Source organism: Centroberyx gerrardi, chromosome 10 (genome assembly GCF_048128805.1).
Source record: "Centroberyx gerrardi isolate f3 chromosome 10, fCenGer3.hap1.cur.20231027, whole genome shotgun sequence".
Taxonomy (NCBI): Eukaryota; Metazoa; Chordata; class Actinopteri; order Beryciformes; family Berycidae; genus Centroberyx; species Centroberyx gerrardi.
This window is the reverse complement of record NC_136006.1, coordinates 13,221,147-13,237,635: the sequence shown is the minus strand read 5'-3', so window position 1 is coordinate 13,237,635 and position 16,489 is coordinate 13,221,147.

Below are 16,489 nucleotides of genomic sequence, written 5' to 3'. Positions count from 1 at the left end.
CAGTCTTAGGGATGTAACAATGGACTTTACTCCTACTGTGGCCATTTTGAACTTCTGTCACTCCAGTAGGCCTACAGCAAAATATATTTGGCCCATATACTGGAATCAAGCATAGGTAGCTAGCTAGTAGCTAACTAACTAGTAAGCTGGGTAACTTCCCTAAATTCAAGCAGTCATTGTAGTTGTTGCTAGCAGTTGTTGTTGCTAGCTAATTTCTAACTGTTAGGTCTATCTGAATTCCTCACCTTTGTGTTGAAGTGATGCTAGTTTTATATGGCAATCTTCCAGGTAGAGTTTCCCACCCCGAGTTTGATTTAAATTCAAAATGGCCACCATGGGGAATCACCATGAGGATGGTCAGTGACACTATCCCTGTCCTCACTTCATTCCTTCCACCTCATAGACCTGAGGCAACAATCATTGTGGCTACTTGCCAGTCTGCACCTACTTAAAGCCGACATGTCACTTAGTGGAGGAGGGAAGATTGGAGGATGAGCTAGAGGGAGAATGAATGATGAATGAATGGAAAGAGGAGACGGTATTGCAATGAAAAGACAGAATTGGAGGTTCCGAAACATGAGTTGGATGTTTTATCCACTTGGTATGAGGAACATTGACCATAGGCATCCTTTATAAAACTGTTCTTTGACTATCCTATATTTAAATGTATGATCATTTCAAAGAATATGATCAAAAATGGCCTGGCTTTGGTCGTGCGAACAATATTTGCGTGTAATATGATCAAAAACGGTCTGGCTTTGGTCGTGCGAACAATATTTGCGTGTAATATGATCAAAAACGGTCTGGCTTTGGTCGTGCGAACAATATTTGCGTGTAAGAAAATAAATCAGGCCCCTAGCTGATCTTTGAAAATGATCCCCGCTTGTGTTGCGTCCCTCAGACTGAATGGCCGTGACAATGTCATCTCCTGGTGCTTTTCCTCCTAGAGGAGGAGTAATCGAGGGAATGAGGAGGGAGGACTGGTGGAGGGAAGATAATAAAGAGAATAAAAGAACGCGAGGGAAGTATATGAGCAGGGAAATATCAAAAGAGGAGTGAAAGTGGAGGATGGAAGATGAAAGTAAGAGATTAGGGAACATGGGAGGAAGAGTGAAAGAGATAATGTGAGGGGAGAGTAAGTAAAGGATGTATGGAAAGGAGAGGAGGAGAGGAGAGGAGAGGAGGAGGGCACATAGGGGGAGGCTCATTAAGGAATGGAACGCAGCCTGCCTGGTTGTTTATTGGTCGGCTGGCTCATTGTACTTAATCACTCCTGCCAGTCCAAACACACACACACACACACACACACACACAAACACACACCCACAACCGTTCGACACATACACACACTCACACACACACACACTCCTGCCATTCCACTGACCCAAACACAGACACACATGCATTCTCGCATGTCTGCCTCACAGCCAATACTCATACGTACACACATATCCCTTCATGCCTGCCTCATAGCCAGTCAATACACGTAACTCTCTCTCTCTCTCTCTCTCTCTCTCTCACACACACACACACACACACACACTGCATGCCTCATAGCAACTTGAGTCACTGAATCATTTTCTCCGCGGCCTTCATCACTCATCCTGCTCTCTTCCTCTCTCTCTCCCTCCCTCTCTCTCTCTCTCTCTCTCTCTCTCTCTCTCTCTCTCTCTCTCTCTCTCTTTGTCTCTCCCTCTCTCTATTACACTATCTCTCTCTCATCATCTCTCCGCTCTCCCTCTCATCTTTCTCCCTCAGTCCTTTCCTCTGTTTTTGCTTTATATCGCTCACCCTCCCTTTCTCCCCCTATCTCCCTGTCTGTTCTCTCTTTTCCGCCTCTTTCTCTCTTTCTCCCCTCACTATCACTATCTTTCTCTCATTTCCCCCTCATTTCACCCCCTTCTTTGCCTCTCTCTCTCTCTCTCTCGCTCTCTCTTTCTCTGTCTAGTAGTCTGAATGGATTCCCTCTTATCTAACAACCTTGAGATGATCTTCAAAGCATCATTGCAGACGAGCAGGCGAGGTCACATCGTCTCCAGTCTCTCTTCTCCTCTTTTCTCCTCTGCCTGTCCCTCTATCGCTTCCCTCTCCTCTCCTCTCCACTCCACTTGTCTTCTTCTCGTCTCTCCATCCGTCCATCTAATCTCCCCGCCCTCCACTGTCTCTGCATCTTTCTCTTTTTTCATCTTTTATCACTTCTCTCCGCTGTCCCTTTCTCTCCCCCCTCGCTTCCCATCTATCTCTCCCTCATCTCCTCTCATCTCCTCCTCTCTTCTGAACCTCTCTCCATCTCTGCTCTTGTTCGTCCCTTCGCTCTCCTCTGTGCCTCCCTCTCTCCTTGTCTCATTTGTCTCTCCTCTCCTCTCCTCTCCTCTCCTCTCCTCTCCTCTCCTCTCCTCTCCAGTTCACTCACTGTAACTAATATAATCTAATACAATTTTTCTTTTCCTCTCTGTTTCTCCATCTCTCTGTCTCCCATCCCCCCTCTCCTCCTCCTCCTCCTCCTCCTCATCCTCCTCCTTCTCCTCCTCCTCCCACTCCTTTCTCTTCCCCCTCCCCCTCTTCTTGTCCAGCTCATTTCCTTGCCTCCTTGCTCTTTATTCACCCCTCTTTTCTGTCTTCTTCGCTCCCCTCCATCTAAAAAGCTGTGGGAGAGAGGTGATACAAGGTTCTTCTGTTGTGTGTGTGCTTGTTTTTGCACGTGTCTCTGTTTATGTGTGTGTGGGCGTGTGTGTGTGTGCGTGTGTTGTTGTTGTGGTGATGTTACAAGCCTAACTATCTTCCAGGCAGCCGAGAGCCCTGCAGTGTTTTCGCACTCTAATTAATTAAGCGTGGGATGTTTTAGTCCGTCTACTGCTTATCTGTCTGTCTGCCTAGCTGTCTGTCTGTTGACCATCTGTCTGTCTGCATGCCTTGGTGTCCACATGGCCATACAGTCTACCTACCTGTCCATTCCTCTGCCTATAGCTCTTTGTCTGTCTCTCTGTCTGTCTGTCTGTCTGTCTGTCTGTCTGTCTGTCTGTCTGTCTGTCTGCCTACCTGTCTAACCCCCCATTTATCATCCTGTCTCTCTCTCTGATCGTCTGCTCCTCCAGACTTCTTCTTCTCTCTCTCTCTCTCTCTCTTGGAGTGATGCTACATAATTCAATCTTTCCTGTTGCCTGCTGTTTTTCCAGAAACATCAGTAAACAACGGCAGTGACCCAGTTCGGCCAGCGGAGGTCAGCGTTGTTCCTGATTCATTAAAAGCAGGAGAGAACGCCTGGAGGAGAGACTAAAGGGAAATACATTTCAATTTTTAAAACCCTAATCTGGTGTTTTTATGTATTTTTGAGCATGATAATTATGGGCATATGCTGGGAACACAGGGGAGGCCGGTCCATAGAGGAATGGGAGGATGATTCTCCCACAATTCTTTGAGCTTTTCCCTTAAAAAGTAGGTTGTTTAGTCTTGAGTGCAGTAGACTCAAGCCATGCATCTGGGGCCATATCTGTTTACTATGCAATATGGCAAACAGCTTTTTGTGCCACCAGCCTCCACTGGAACATATAGATACAATTTTTTAGAATAATACCTGCTACACTGTTTTGTGAAATATCTGCTGGTAGAAATATGAGGATTATAGAAGTGAAAAGCAAAGAAGACAATCAGAGGCAATGGAAGCACTATAACAATACAGAATACATAATTACAAGTTAAGTCAGTGTATTTATATATAATCATAATGTTGGTTACAATCGTTGGCACAATTGTTCTTCCATGTTGCCACAAAATGTTGCCCATATATCATGTTCACAGACTCGTCATGTTGAAGGGATGTAAAGAACCTTTCATACTGTCTCCTTTTCCCAGAGAGGGATGGATCCTGGCAGAGCAGAGTGTGTGTACCATTCCCATGCTGCCCTGCTGCAGTGACTAGATGGTGTGAGTGTGTGTGTGCGTGTGTTTGTGTGTATGTGTGTACTGTTCACATAGACCGTCCCTGTCTGTTCTGTGTACTGTTCTCAAGTAGAGAGAGAGACAGAGGAAGAGAGTGAGAGAAAGAGAGAGAGTGTGTATGTGTGTGTGTGTGTGTGTGTGTGTGTGTGTGTGTGTGTGTGTTTGTGCGTGTGAGTGTGTGTGCGTGTGTGTGTATGTGTATGTGTTATTGTTGGCCTGTGCTATCGTTCAGACAGGAAGGAAGTTGGGCTTTCCAGCATTTACTCTCCTCACGGCAAATATTCTGACTAAACACACACACACACACACACACACACACACACACACACACACACACACACACACACACACAAAGAGTAGGCCTATTACCAGGGTGTGAACTCTCTGTGATTCTGTGAAGATAAAATCCAATCATCTCACACCCAGCAACCACTCTGCTTTAGCCTCTGCTGCCAGAAAAGTAGAACCATTTCTATTTAGCTTTACTCACAACACTTTCATTCTGCTGCATCATGCCACAATGTGCCTCAAAAATAACACAGAAACCAGTCTAATTAGTATTGCAATGTGTCGTTCTGTGTCACACCGCGGCCCAGTGTGCTGTATGTTTTATTTGGCTGCTTGCGTTTGGAAAAAAATGCATCTCAGTATTCCCACTGGGTCTCATTTATTAATATTTCAGTCTGTTTGCTACATTAAAATGAGCTGAATTACTGGGCTTAAACTTATCCAGAACACATCTGATTGTCATTGTCCATGTTATTTCCCATTTCATTGTTTTGTCCCGGCACTTATTACATGCTCAGCCGTCCTGGTGGGGATCCTCTCGCCCCAAGGCTTCTTCCATTTCTTTTTCCCCTCATAAGGTTTTTCTGGGGAGTTTCTGCTTGAAGGTCTAAGGTCAGTGGTGCTGGTTAGGCTTGGCTTGGTTAGGCAGACTTGTTGTGTCTTTACAACATGCTATTCTGTGTCTTATACTTTGTTTTGTTTCCTTGTGTCCTTTGAGACAGGCTTTGTGATGAAGGTATAGTTAGTTACTCAATAGTATAGTTGCTATCAGTGCTCTCTATATGCATATGTTTTTTTTTTACAAACTAGAACCCAAATCATCAAATCCAGGTCTACATGGTTAATCGTTCATTTGTGCCAACTGCTGTCCCACTGCACAATGTCCCACGCTGTCCCATGCAGCGGTCCCAGCCTCCAGCCTCCAGCCTCCAGGAGGTTGCTAAAGCCTGGGAGCCTGCACTGCCTCTAAGCTCGGCTCTGGACTATTGTTTTATTCTGTTCCTGTGCTCTGGATTACAGTAGACAGCTGCTTGGCTTGGAGCTGCATTTATATAAATGAATTGCACATATTTCTGTACATGGCACTGTACATTAACTAGGGCTTATACCTAGCACACACCATCACACCCAAAGATTCTCAATCGGTGTCATTAGTATTAGTATTAGTATTAGATTTTCCATTGGTACCCATTATATATTTGCCCTGTAATAGCACAGCAGGCACAGTGAACTAAGTTGGCACATTGTAACCCAGAACTCTCACTCAGCTGGTTACCACATCATTTCTTGCACCTTTTGACAGCTGAAATTTTGCAAGCGATTCCTCTTGGGAACAGAGAAATATTACAGTTGTTGTTGCCTTGCACTCAGCAAAAAGTTGGACTTCTGTCTTTATGTAATAGCAAGACCCTTATGTGGACAAAACTAATCTCTTCCTCCACTGATTCACTTCTTACCTCCTGTAAGTAACCTGTGTTGCTAAGCAGTATTGGCCTTAACTCTCCTTACTATTACAGTACTATTACTGGCTGGAACTGTGTTTGTCACCTGACAGCATTGGCCTATTAACCAGTGTATTGGGAATATTCTGGCCTCAGTGATTTCAGCGACACAACTCTTGCAGACAGATGGTTCTGCTTATACATCTGGTCGTGTAGAGACAGATGAGACAAACAGAATCATTTTGCTAGCCAGGTACTGTACTGTCTGTGCGCTGATTCACTCGACAGATGCACAGCTACAGTCCACTGAGACTCATGTACTATTTTTTTTTTTTTATCTAGCCTGCTCCAGACCTGTGCACGTGCATCTACATTTTTGTGTATGTGTGTTTAGCTGTGAGTGCGTGCGCTTAGGTGTGTGCATGTTTGTCCTTCTGTTTCTGTGCATATCTGCCTGAGTGTGTGTGTGTGTGTGTGTGCGTGTGTGCGCGTTACATAAAGTACACCCAGGTGTCTCTCCGGGCTGTGATGTAACTCAGGTTAGTAGTCTCACAGCTGGGAGGGATAGATAACGACCGGGATTTCTACATGTGTGTGTGTTTGCGTGTGTGTGTACGTGTTCTCTCAATATTCTTTGCACTCAGGATTCGTTTTTGTCAATGAAGATAAGAGAGAGGTGCTTATCCTTGAAACAGGATGGCCATTTGACCTTGATACGGTACAAGCTCTCTCAGTATAGGCCCTTCGCTGCATGCATCAGAGGTTTTGAGTATATCTGTAAGCTGATGGTCCTGATCTTTGGCAACTCTGCACGATGTTCACACACTTGCTGTCAGAGGCTTAATAGATTACAGGCCTAACCACAAAATGGCCGAAAAACAAGCAAAATTCTGTTCAGCCTCAGACAGACAGTATTTTCTGTGTCGTTAAAGTTGCATATTGCCAGTCCCAAATTGCAGCGAGAGGAGTTTGAGTTGCAGTTTGAGTTTTGAGGGCTTCAATACCTAGAAGTCATTAAACTGCACACTCCCCAGACCTGAATGTCTTCTTCTCTGTGGCTGGAAGGAGTGGAGGAGGGCGAAGAAAATCTTTTTGCAGCAGGTTCAGCCAGCGTTGGGTTGAGTCCGGCTTTCTCTAGACAAAGCAATTTTTCACTGCTGCGAAAGTTTTGATTTGTTATTTCCCCGTGCGCCGAGAAGTTTTCCTATCTGCGGCGTCTCAATTAGGGAGAATGTGACACTCTTCTCCATTGCAGCCCCACTTCGCGATTTTGGCAGATGAGACAAGTGTATTTTTACATACAAACCTCGCCTAGTGCAGCTTTAAATACCCTTAAGTCATGTTGCACCTCTGTAATATTGGATTCTTCTGCAATGTAAATTATAACACACCCACACACACACGCTCATCTGTGAACTTATATGTGCGTGTTTGAGGGTGACAGAGAGAGACACAGTCGAAAAAACAAAGCAGAGAGAAGCTTTGGTTTTATTTTTGGGCTGTGTATGTATATGTGTTTGAGAGAGAGAGAGAGAGAGAGAGAGAGAGAGAGAATAGGCGAGAGACAGATACAGAGACAGAGCGAGCTACAAAGAAGAGAAAGAAAAAAAGAGAAAGAAACTGAAAATGGCAGATAATGACTTTCTCACTGTTCGTTCCATTTTGTCTGTATGTGTGTGTGTGTGTGTGTGTGTGTGTGCGTGTGCGTGTGTGTGTGTATTAAAGATGTTTCAGAGTAACTGTATCTTTACAGATGTCAGGGGTCACAACCTGGTGGCCTCTCCTCCAGGGGTCAAACCCATATTCCCTTCCTCTTTGATGTTCAGACGCCCTCAGTCTCCTCCTCTCCCCTCCTCCTCCTCCTCCTCCTCCTCCTCCTCCTCCCTCTCCACCTCTCACCCAGGACACAAGGAGAACAACAACTCTTCATCTCCCATCTTACTCCCTTCCTCGCTCCCTGTGACTATTTCTTTCCTACTTTTTCTTCATTTCTTGCCTGATTTATTGCTTGCTTTCTCCCTCGCTCTCACTTCTCCCCTTCGTTTCTCTTTAACCAGACACTTTCACAAAACCAATATTTTCAGCTTTGAGTGTGCGTCTGTCACAGTTCAGGTTCACTGGGAAGGAATGTCGGTCAATCTATCCGCCTGCATCTCTGTCTGCCTGCCTGTCTGTCTGTCTGTCCCAGAATATCAAACAGAGCTTATAGCACTTTTTGTTGAACTCTTGAGTTCTCTTGGACAAAAAATCTGCTGGAGTTCAAAATCTGCTGTCTGGCTGAGCAACAGCTAGTCTACTGGTCTGTTTACTAGCAGATTCTTTTGTCCTGGCACAGCAGAGGTCATTTCCTCATGGCAAAGTGTTTTACAAATTCACAAATTCACATTCATTTCACACACTCTCCCCGCTCGCCGTTTCTTTTTGTCTCTGTCTCATTTTCTCCGTTCCTCACTCTGTATTTGTGTGTCTTTGACTTTTACCCTCCCTCTTTTCTCTCTCTCTCTCTCTCTCTCTCTCTCTCTCTCTCTCTCTCTCTCTCTCTCACACACACACACACACACACATGCACATGCCTACACACACAGACACAGACAAACACACACACACACACACACACACACACAGACACATGATGCCAAACCTGATGGCTTCTCACTTGAACTTCTGCCTGAGCGGACAGATACAGTACAGGTGTGTCCAGTCCAGCAGAGACATGACTATGGGCGCCAAACAGGTGTGTGTACATGAGTAAGTGTGTGTGTAAGTGTATGTGTGTGTGTGTGTGTGTGTGTGTGTGTTACAGTCAGTCTGGGGGGCGTTTTTGACTGGAGGCTGTGTTTTAGGTTTCACTTAACTCTGACATTAGCGCCTCTCAAAGCGCCTCTCAAACTACAAACTACTACCTCTGTCGCCAGTAAATCCTTTACTATGCGTGTGTGTGTGCAGCTTGTGTGCATGTGCCCGCATGCACATGTCTTTTTGCATCAGCATGTGTACCAAATGTGTGTGTGCATATGAGTGTGTGTGTGCATGCAAGTTGTTTGTCTGTTTGTCTTTAACTTTCTTTGCATACAAGTACTTGCATGCATGTTTGTGATTTCACAGACTATAGAGAGAGCGGGGGAATGTGTGTGTGTGTGTGTGTGTGTGTGTGTGCAAGCGCTGAGCGGATGGAATAGCCATGAGTCTGAGAATGTAGCCCTGCCTTCAGCCAGAGAGCATCATGTAACTCTGGTATTTTACAAGTCAGACAGAAACAGTTGTCTCCTGTTGTATGTAACTGTGCAGTCAGACCTGTGGCTGCACGGTCCAGTGTCCGCCGGCTGGAGAAACACTTAGTCAAACAGCACTCTCTGCAGGGAAGGTCTGTCTCTTACAGGAATCAACGGCCTGTTTACGATATTCATCTATTCATCTTCCTCTGAGTTTCATCTTCAGCGTTGCAGACTTTCAACCCAACTTGCCATCGGGTCTGTCTAGAATAATGTAGCAGCAATATTTTACCCCTCAGAGATAAAAAAAAAACAAAAAAACAACTCCCTGCGGAAATGGAATTGTAATGCCAAGAAACACACACGCACACACCTGCCCTGCCGAAAGAAGAGGCTTGGCATAGAATTAGAATAGATAGACAGGATATCTCATCTGTAGACAGGCCTCTATTCCTCCTCCTCCTCTATAAGCTGCACTCAGTGCCAAAGCTATGGATTATAAAAGAGATTAATGATTTCACATTAATACCAAAGATCAAGCGTCGTATGTCTCACATAACAATTTTGAAATCTGTCAGTTAACTTTTGCAGCTTTTTGAAATGTCAATCAGTCTCCTTGGTCTCATGCCTACATTCTCCCCACTTTGTTTTACTCATTCTATGGGACTATCCATGCAAAATCTACTCTGTAGTTGCATGTTTATCTTGGCTGCAACTCTATGGCTCCTGACTTTAGGTACAGTATCATCATGACGTGCTATGCAATGTTGGCCAAAGTCATACTCTGTGACCTTGGCCAGGTCTGTCACACATCAACTATTCTCTACATGGAGAATGACTTAGCCACACTGATTTACATTACAGGGCTGCCTCTCACTGCTGATGGATGAAAATCTGCTGCTTCCCCCCACTGTTCAGTTGTGAAAGAACTGAGAAAACTTGCAATTGAAATTGAATAGATATTGTCGACTGTGCGGTTTCAGAATTACACAGTAATTACAAAGTACAAAGGATTTTGAATTCGTTTCTTTGGCAATTGGGAACACAAATGAGAAGGTTTTGATTATTGTATATACACGTAACGTGGTTAGCACACTATACATACTGTTGTATTTAGCATACTTATTGTGTCAGTAGTTTTCTGAAGCAGCTAATGTCTTCCCTCTCTATTCCCTCCAGCCAAACACCCCACCTAGCCTCACACTGGAACTGCAGCCAGATTCTTAAAGCCACTTGGGGGGTAAACATGTTAGTTCTGCTGGGTTTGCCGGGTGTTTTTTGTTATTGTGAAAAATTGGTGGACCATATTGAGTCCTCTATTTGCCAATGTGGAGCCTCAGATCCACATCAGGACCCTTTTTGCTGTTGTCAAGTCCAGGCTTATGACTAAACAGTGACCTGAGGAGCTTAGACTAGCAGAATCAGTATCATCTTTTAAATCACTTCTTTTTTGTAGACTTTCTTTTATGTGATTTATTTTCCCCTATTATTTTCACTATTATATTGTTTTTACCCTCTATTGTTTTTTTTTCTTTCGACCTTCACCCTTCTGAACTGTAATTAGGATCACAGGATCACCCAAGGCTTCTAGCTGCTGTCCTCCCTCTTCGTGAAACATGTACCATCTTTGACCTGGACATTTCCTCAGGTGTTGTTGTACTTCGCCCGTGTCAGTGATGGGCTGCCTTCGAGTCGAAGGTCAGGTGTTAGGGGTGAAAAGTGACACCAAAGGAAAGGCAGGCCGTGGATGTGAACTCTATTAGTCTGTCTGTCTGACTCGCCATCAGTCTGCCTGTCTATCTGACTGACCACCCGTCTGACGCTCTGACCTTCTGTCTGTCAATCTGTCGACTTTGTCTGTTTGCCCGTCTGCCTGACTGACCCTTTGTCTCTCCTGCTTTCTATGCAGAGTGTGTGTGCACATGTATATGTGTAACTGTATATGTTGACATGCACTACAGGTCACGTCCGTCACCTCCAGAAAGACTAAAAGATCCACTGATTCAACTTTCCATTCTAGCGATGTGGTATCATAATTCACCCAAATCCTGTGCAGAGCATTACTGGTAATTAGCCCATTTTCTCTGGCCCCGGATTTGGTGTGGCAGGGAAGTGCGCATTGGATCAGATGTTGGCTCTAAACAGTAGTCCATCATAAGATTTTTTTTCTTTTCTTTTCAAATGAATTCCCCACATCTATTACATCGCACTTTCATGAAACCTTTAACTCCCTTAGAGGCAGATAGAGAGGCAGAGAGAGAGAAATGTAAGTGTTTATTAAATCTGGAATTGGCATGTGTGTGTGTGTGTATGTGTGTGTGTGTGTGCGCGTGTGCATGTATGTGTGTTGGACCAGGCCCTGGTGTTAATGTGAACTGGATACTTGGCTGTGCCTTGCCCTGCAGCCTTCAGCCCAGGCTTCACTCCAGAACCAACTTGGATCCCGACATTCACACAGTACTGCGCTACGTCTTCACACACACATGGCACAGGGTGTGGCGAATGTTCCTCTCCAAAAACAGGCATCTTGATTCTAATAGTCAGCATTGTTTCCATTGGATGACAATGTGAGACATATAATTTCAGCAAATTTTCTGTATTCAAAATAAACATCCAACGGGGAGCTGGACACAGAGGCAGAAGGTGTGTCCAATCGTCTCATAACATTTACTCAGGAGCCAGCACAAAAGGGCGTCTATGTGTGCAGAAATTCGAGGGAAAGTAGTTGGTGGGCAACAACTGTGATCAACAGCCATTTCTCATGGTTCTGTTTTCAAGTGATCAGGTTGAAGAGGTTAAGATTTTTCTCTGGACTGGGCTTGTTGTTGGTAGACAAGACAAGACCAAAGCAAACCAAAGCAAACCAAATAAAGCCAAAGCAGGCTTAGACAGGCTTAGGCTATAGCCAGGAGGGCTGTGCTTGTGTGTGTATTGGTGTATATTGTGTGAGTGTGCATGGATTTGTGTGCAGAAAAAAAGTGTGTATGTGTGTCCGTTTGCCTGTGTACGCTTGTATGTGCTTGTCTCTTAGTGTGTGTGTGTGTGTGTGTGTGTGTGTGTGTGTGTGTGTTCATGCATATTGACCGGCAGTACTTGGCTCTCTTTTGCCTGAAAGTGTTTCCGTGTGTCAGTAATTATTATTCTGTAGGTGGTCAGGAGACACGGCCAATCCACACAGAGGCCAGAGGGGATGCTTAATACCTGTAAAGCTCTGTGTGTGTGTGTGTGTGTGTGTGTGTGTGTGTGTGGGTCAGTGGGTCAGGGGTGGTTGGGTTAGAGTGTGTACATCTTTGTATTGTTTATTTGCTGTACCATTTTATTTGTTGTACATTATTTTTTGCAGTGTTTGTGTGTGCTTTTCTGCAAGTGAGTGTGCTTGAATGAGAAAGAGATTGTGTGTGTGTGTGTGTGTGTGTGTGTGTGTGTGTGTGTGTCCAGGCCAGGGAATGGTCTATGGGTACCTGGGGATCAGTGATCAGTGTTATTAGGACTATGGGCCGACCTGTGTGAAGCTCTAGATTACTACCAGCAGCCACAGACAAACAGCCGAACACTGGACTCATTCATACTGAACAAGAGCAGAGCCTGCTGACTGAAAAAGTTGTGAAAGTGAGGGGTGTGGATTTGTCACAAGATGCAGTATGCTTTCATAGTAATTCAGTAATGGAGACACAGATTTAAACAAATGTAGCCACAGGAGAGGCACAGCAGCCATTTTCAGGCCAAATGTGGACACACAGCGATGCGTTCTCATCAAATCTTTAGAATCAGATCTCAAAAATCACATTGGATTAGGATGCTTCTGGGAAATGGGCTATGATCTGTGATGCAAACTATCACTCCATTGTTACTCATTTTCCTCTCCTCCTACTCCATCTTCACCTCTTTTTGTGCTTTCCTTTTGACTCTTTTTGATTCTTTCTCTGTTGATTTGCCTCTGTTCATTATCAATTGCCTCTTTCTTCATTGCTCACTCTTTCTCTCTCCCTCTTTGTTCCCCTCTGGCCCGAGCAAAAGGCTTCAGATCTGAGGCCTTTCCTCCTCTATGACAAAGTGGAGAGCAACTGCTGACTGCACCAGCCTGCGGAGCCGCTACAATTATCAGAGCCTGCATTTAAACTGGAAGAGCACCTCTGATGTTTAAGCCTTTTGCAGCCAGATTTGATCTTTTCTTGGCTGTCTAAACAGGCAAAAAGTGGCTTCTTCCAGTTTAGAAAGCCGTGAGATTATCAGATCTGTGTCACGTCTTTACTTTGCGCAGATCCAGACAGAGCGGAAACGCTGATTTTATCGGTTGATCCTTTCATGGTGGCAAGTGGAAGCTGGCCAGTGAGCTGAAATCTGGACAGGTGGAGCTACTGATGATAGTTACATAACCACAGCTACAGCCGATTATTTCACACATTCTCTCCTTGGCGGTAGTCATAGCAACATGGACTTAGATAGAGAGAGGCCCTTACATTTTCAATGACTTTACCATCCTGGGACATTTGTGTGTGTGTGTGTGTGTGTGTGTGTGTGTGTGTGTCAGTGTCAGCAGGATTGATGGTCCACTGGTCTGTTTCAGACAGCAGTTGGAAAGTAGCTTAGACTCACTCTGCACCCTGGAATGCTCTACTGTCCACCCAGAGACACTTATGAACATTTATGAATGTTTCATGTTTATTTAACGTTTATTCAATCAATGTGAAATAGTTTGTGTTTATTTATGTTTATATATTCCCTTTCCTTTTCCCAGCTCTCTTTTTCTCTCTGTTCGGTCTCCAACATAGCTAACCAAATTTACAGTCGGTTTTCAGAGTTCCAACGAGAGCTGAGTTACAATTTTTTGTGAAACCAACATTTTTTTTGTATTTAAGAAGAAAAGTAATCCAAAAGTAACTGAAAACAATTAGATTCCCTTACAGAAATGGATTATCTCAGATTAATCTAAAACAAGTAATCAGCCATCTGTTACGAATTACGTTTTGAAAGTATCCTTCCCAAACCTGCACTAAAAGTCATTGAATTGAAAAGTAATTAGCTTTCAATTAGCTTTCCCAACTCTGTTTCTCAGACTGGACATTCCTACCAGATTCAGAGGCATTAGTTAGATCCAAACAGGCTCTCGCCACAGGGAGTTTTCCACTGCTTTCTCAAAGGTCAGTCCTTGCAAATAGATTGGAGGGAAGCGTGCACTTTATCAGAGGGGCAGAAGACAGTGACTCAGCGGATGTTGAGCTTTGATGATCTCATAAAACCAAGAGCAAAATCTGTCGAAGATTACTCAAGTCTATTAGGTTGAATGAATCTCTTTCGGTCACATCTTAGTTTTGGCACAAACACGGCGAGGGTTAGGGTTCAGGTTAGGGTTAGGGTTCCCACTGGCCACCCATACTGAATATGTGCGTACTCACCAGACTGTACAGTAAGGTACTTTGGATGAACTCAACAAATGTATATATTGTTACATTATTATATTATTGCAGTCTTTCATCTTCTCAGAGTGTATCGTTGGCGGAACTCAGGTGAAAAGTGTTGTGATCCTTTTCTTCAAGATCATTTGTTGTGAAAGTGGGCATAGCAGGCAATTAAGAGTTTTTATAAGAGTATTCTAGAGATATGTGGCCTGACTCCTCTACATCTCTGAAAAAGTGACTTTTCTCCATTTACATGACTTGCCGTCTATTTACATGATTGATGTCCCTCCTTCCACCCTTGCAGAAGGACGTTTGAAGAGAGGGATTGATGGGTGGAAATTTACAGGCACTCTATGACTGAAGGGGAGACGGCACCAGGAGTCAAACAGTCAAACCAAAGCCATACAGTATATCTAACCAAACTTAATCCATTGAGCATTATGCAACTTTCTTAAACCTCCAGTGATTCAGTTTGTACATCTGGGGATCAAACTTTGTTGCCAAGTGCTTGTCAATAAAACTCTGCCTACTGGCTGGAATTGTAATTGTTGCATGCTAACACTGACTTATTGAACTTTCTGTCCGGAAATATCAAGAACATTTAGGGCTTTACTCATTTCCAGTGGCTCTCTGAAACTCTTTGTAGATATATGGCTCTGAACCGGGGAAGCTTGAACATTTTATCAGGAAACATGAGGAACTGACAGTGATTGTTATTGCCTTAACTCTCCTTAGCCAAGTTTCTGTGTATAGTCCAGTGTGTCTAAAAGTTAGGAACCTTGGGCTTGTTTCCGGTGGGTCGCCACACTTCAAGAACACGTCTTAACGAGCCGTGGCTCCAAGGTGATGCTGCATTTCATAAATTTTCGGTCCCAGGCTGAAAAAGCGCGAGCTCGAGGCTCACGTCTAGTCCAGATCCTGTACACCTCTAACAAAACAACGTCTCTCTGTCTATGTACGTTTGAGGTCCAGCCTGAGTTACCAGCTATCCACCACATAACAGAGAGGGGATCTGTGGGAAATCCTGCAGAATTTCCTGTTTGCGGCATTTGCCTCTGCTAACACATCAGTAGCCCGGGTGCTTGTATACGCCTCTGTATACGTTTAGTGGGTGCTTAATATGTGTGTCTGGGTGTATGTGCATGTGCATCCTTGTGTGTGCACGTGTCTTGCATGCGCATACTCGTGCACATGTCTCAACATCTATATGTGTGTGTGTGTGCGTGTGCGTTTGCATGCTTGTCTGCCTATGTGTGCTTGCGCTTGTGTGTGTGTGTGTGTCTGCATTTTATGGAAGTTTCTGGGTTTACTCTGCCTTTCATTTAATGTTTGGCTGTTTCTCTCCCGTTGTAAAATCTACACAGTAACTGGATACACATGTTATCGTGACTTTCTATAGGGAGAAAGAGAGGGAGAGAGAGAGAGAGAGAGAGAGAGAGAGAGAGAGAGAGAGACAGATGGACAGAGATGAAAACAGAGAATAAAAAGAGAGACATGATATAACCTGGAAGTGACATTCTTTCTGTGCTCAATCTCCTTTCCCCTCTTTTCTTAATCTCCTCATCTTTTTTACCCTTTATCTCTTCCCAGTTTTTTTTTCTCTATCTCCTCCCTTCCCCTCTCTCTGCTCTCTGGACTTGAGGAGTGTTATATTGTCCTTTAATGCTGTGAAAAAGAAAGAGGGGTGGAAAGATGAAAGAAAGGAGATGTTCCATTCCATCAGGATTAGGCTGCTTTATCTCAGAGCAGACGCGTGTGCACACACACACACACACACACACACACACACACACACACACACACACACACACACACACACACACACACACACAGACAACCAGTATATGCATTTTGCCATAAGTCATGAACAGAGCATCAGATGTGATATGATTATTACTGGATAAGGATAATCCTGTGTGTGTGTGTGCATGCATGCACTTGAATCTGTATGTGTTTAAGTGTGTGTGTGTGTGTGTGTGTGTGTGTGTGTGTGTGTACTGAACCGTGTGTAGATGACCAAAAGCCTGCAGAAGATAGCAGTAAGCCCTCTAAAGGATTACATGGACCTTATGTTTCATCCTTCCTTCCAAGCTCGTCATCCTTTCAACTCTCTCTATCATCTCTCTATCTTCTTTCTCCACAAAGTCTCTGTCTCTCTGTGTCTCTGTCTTCCAATTCTCGGTCATTCTCTTACGCTCTCGTCCAAATC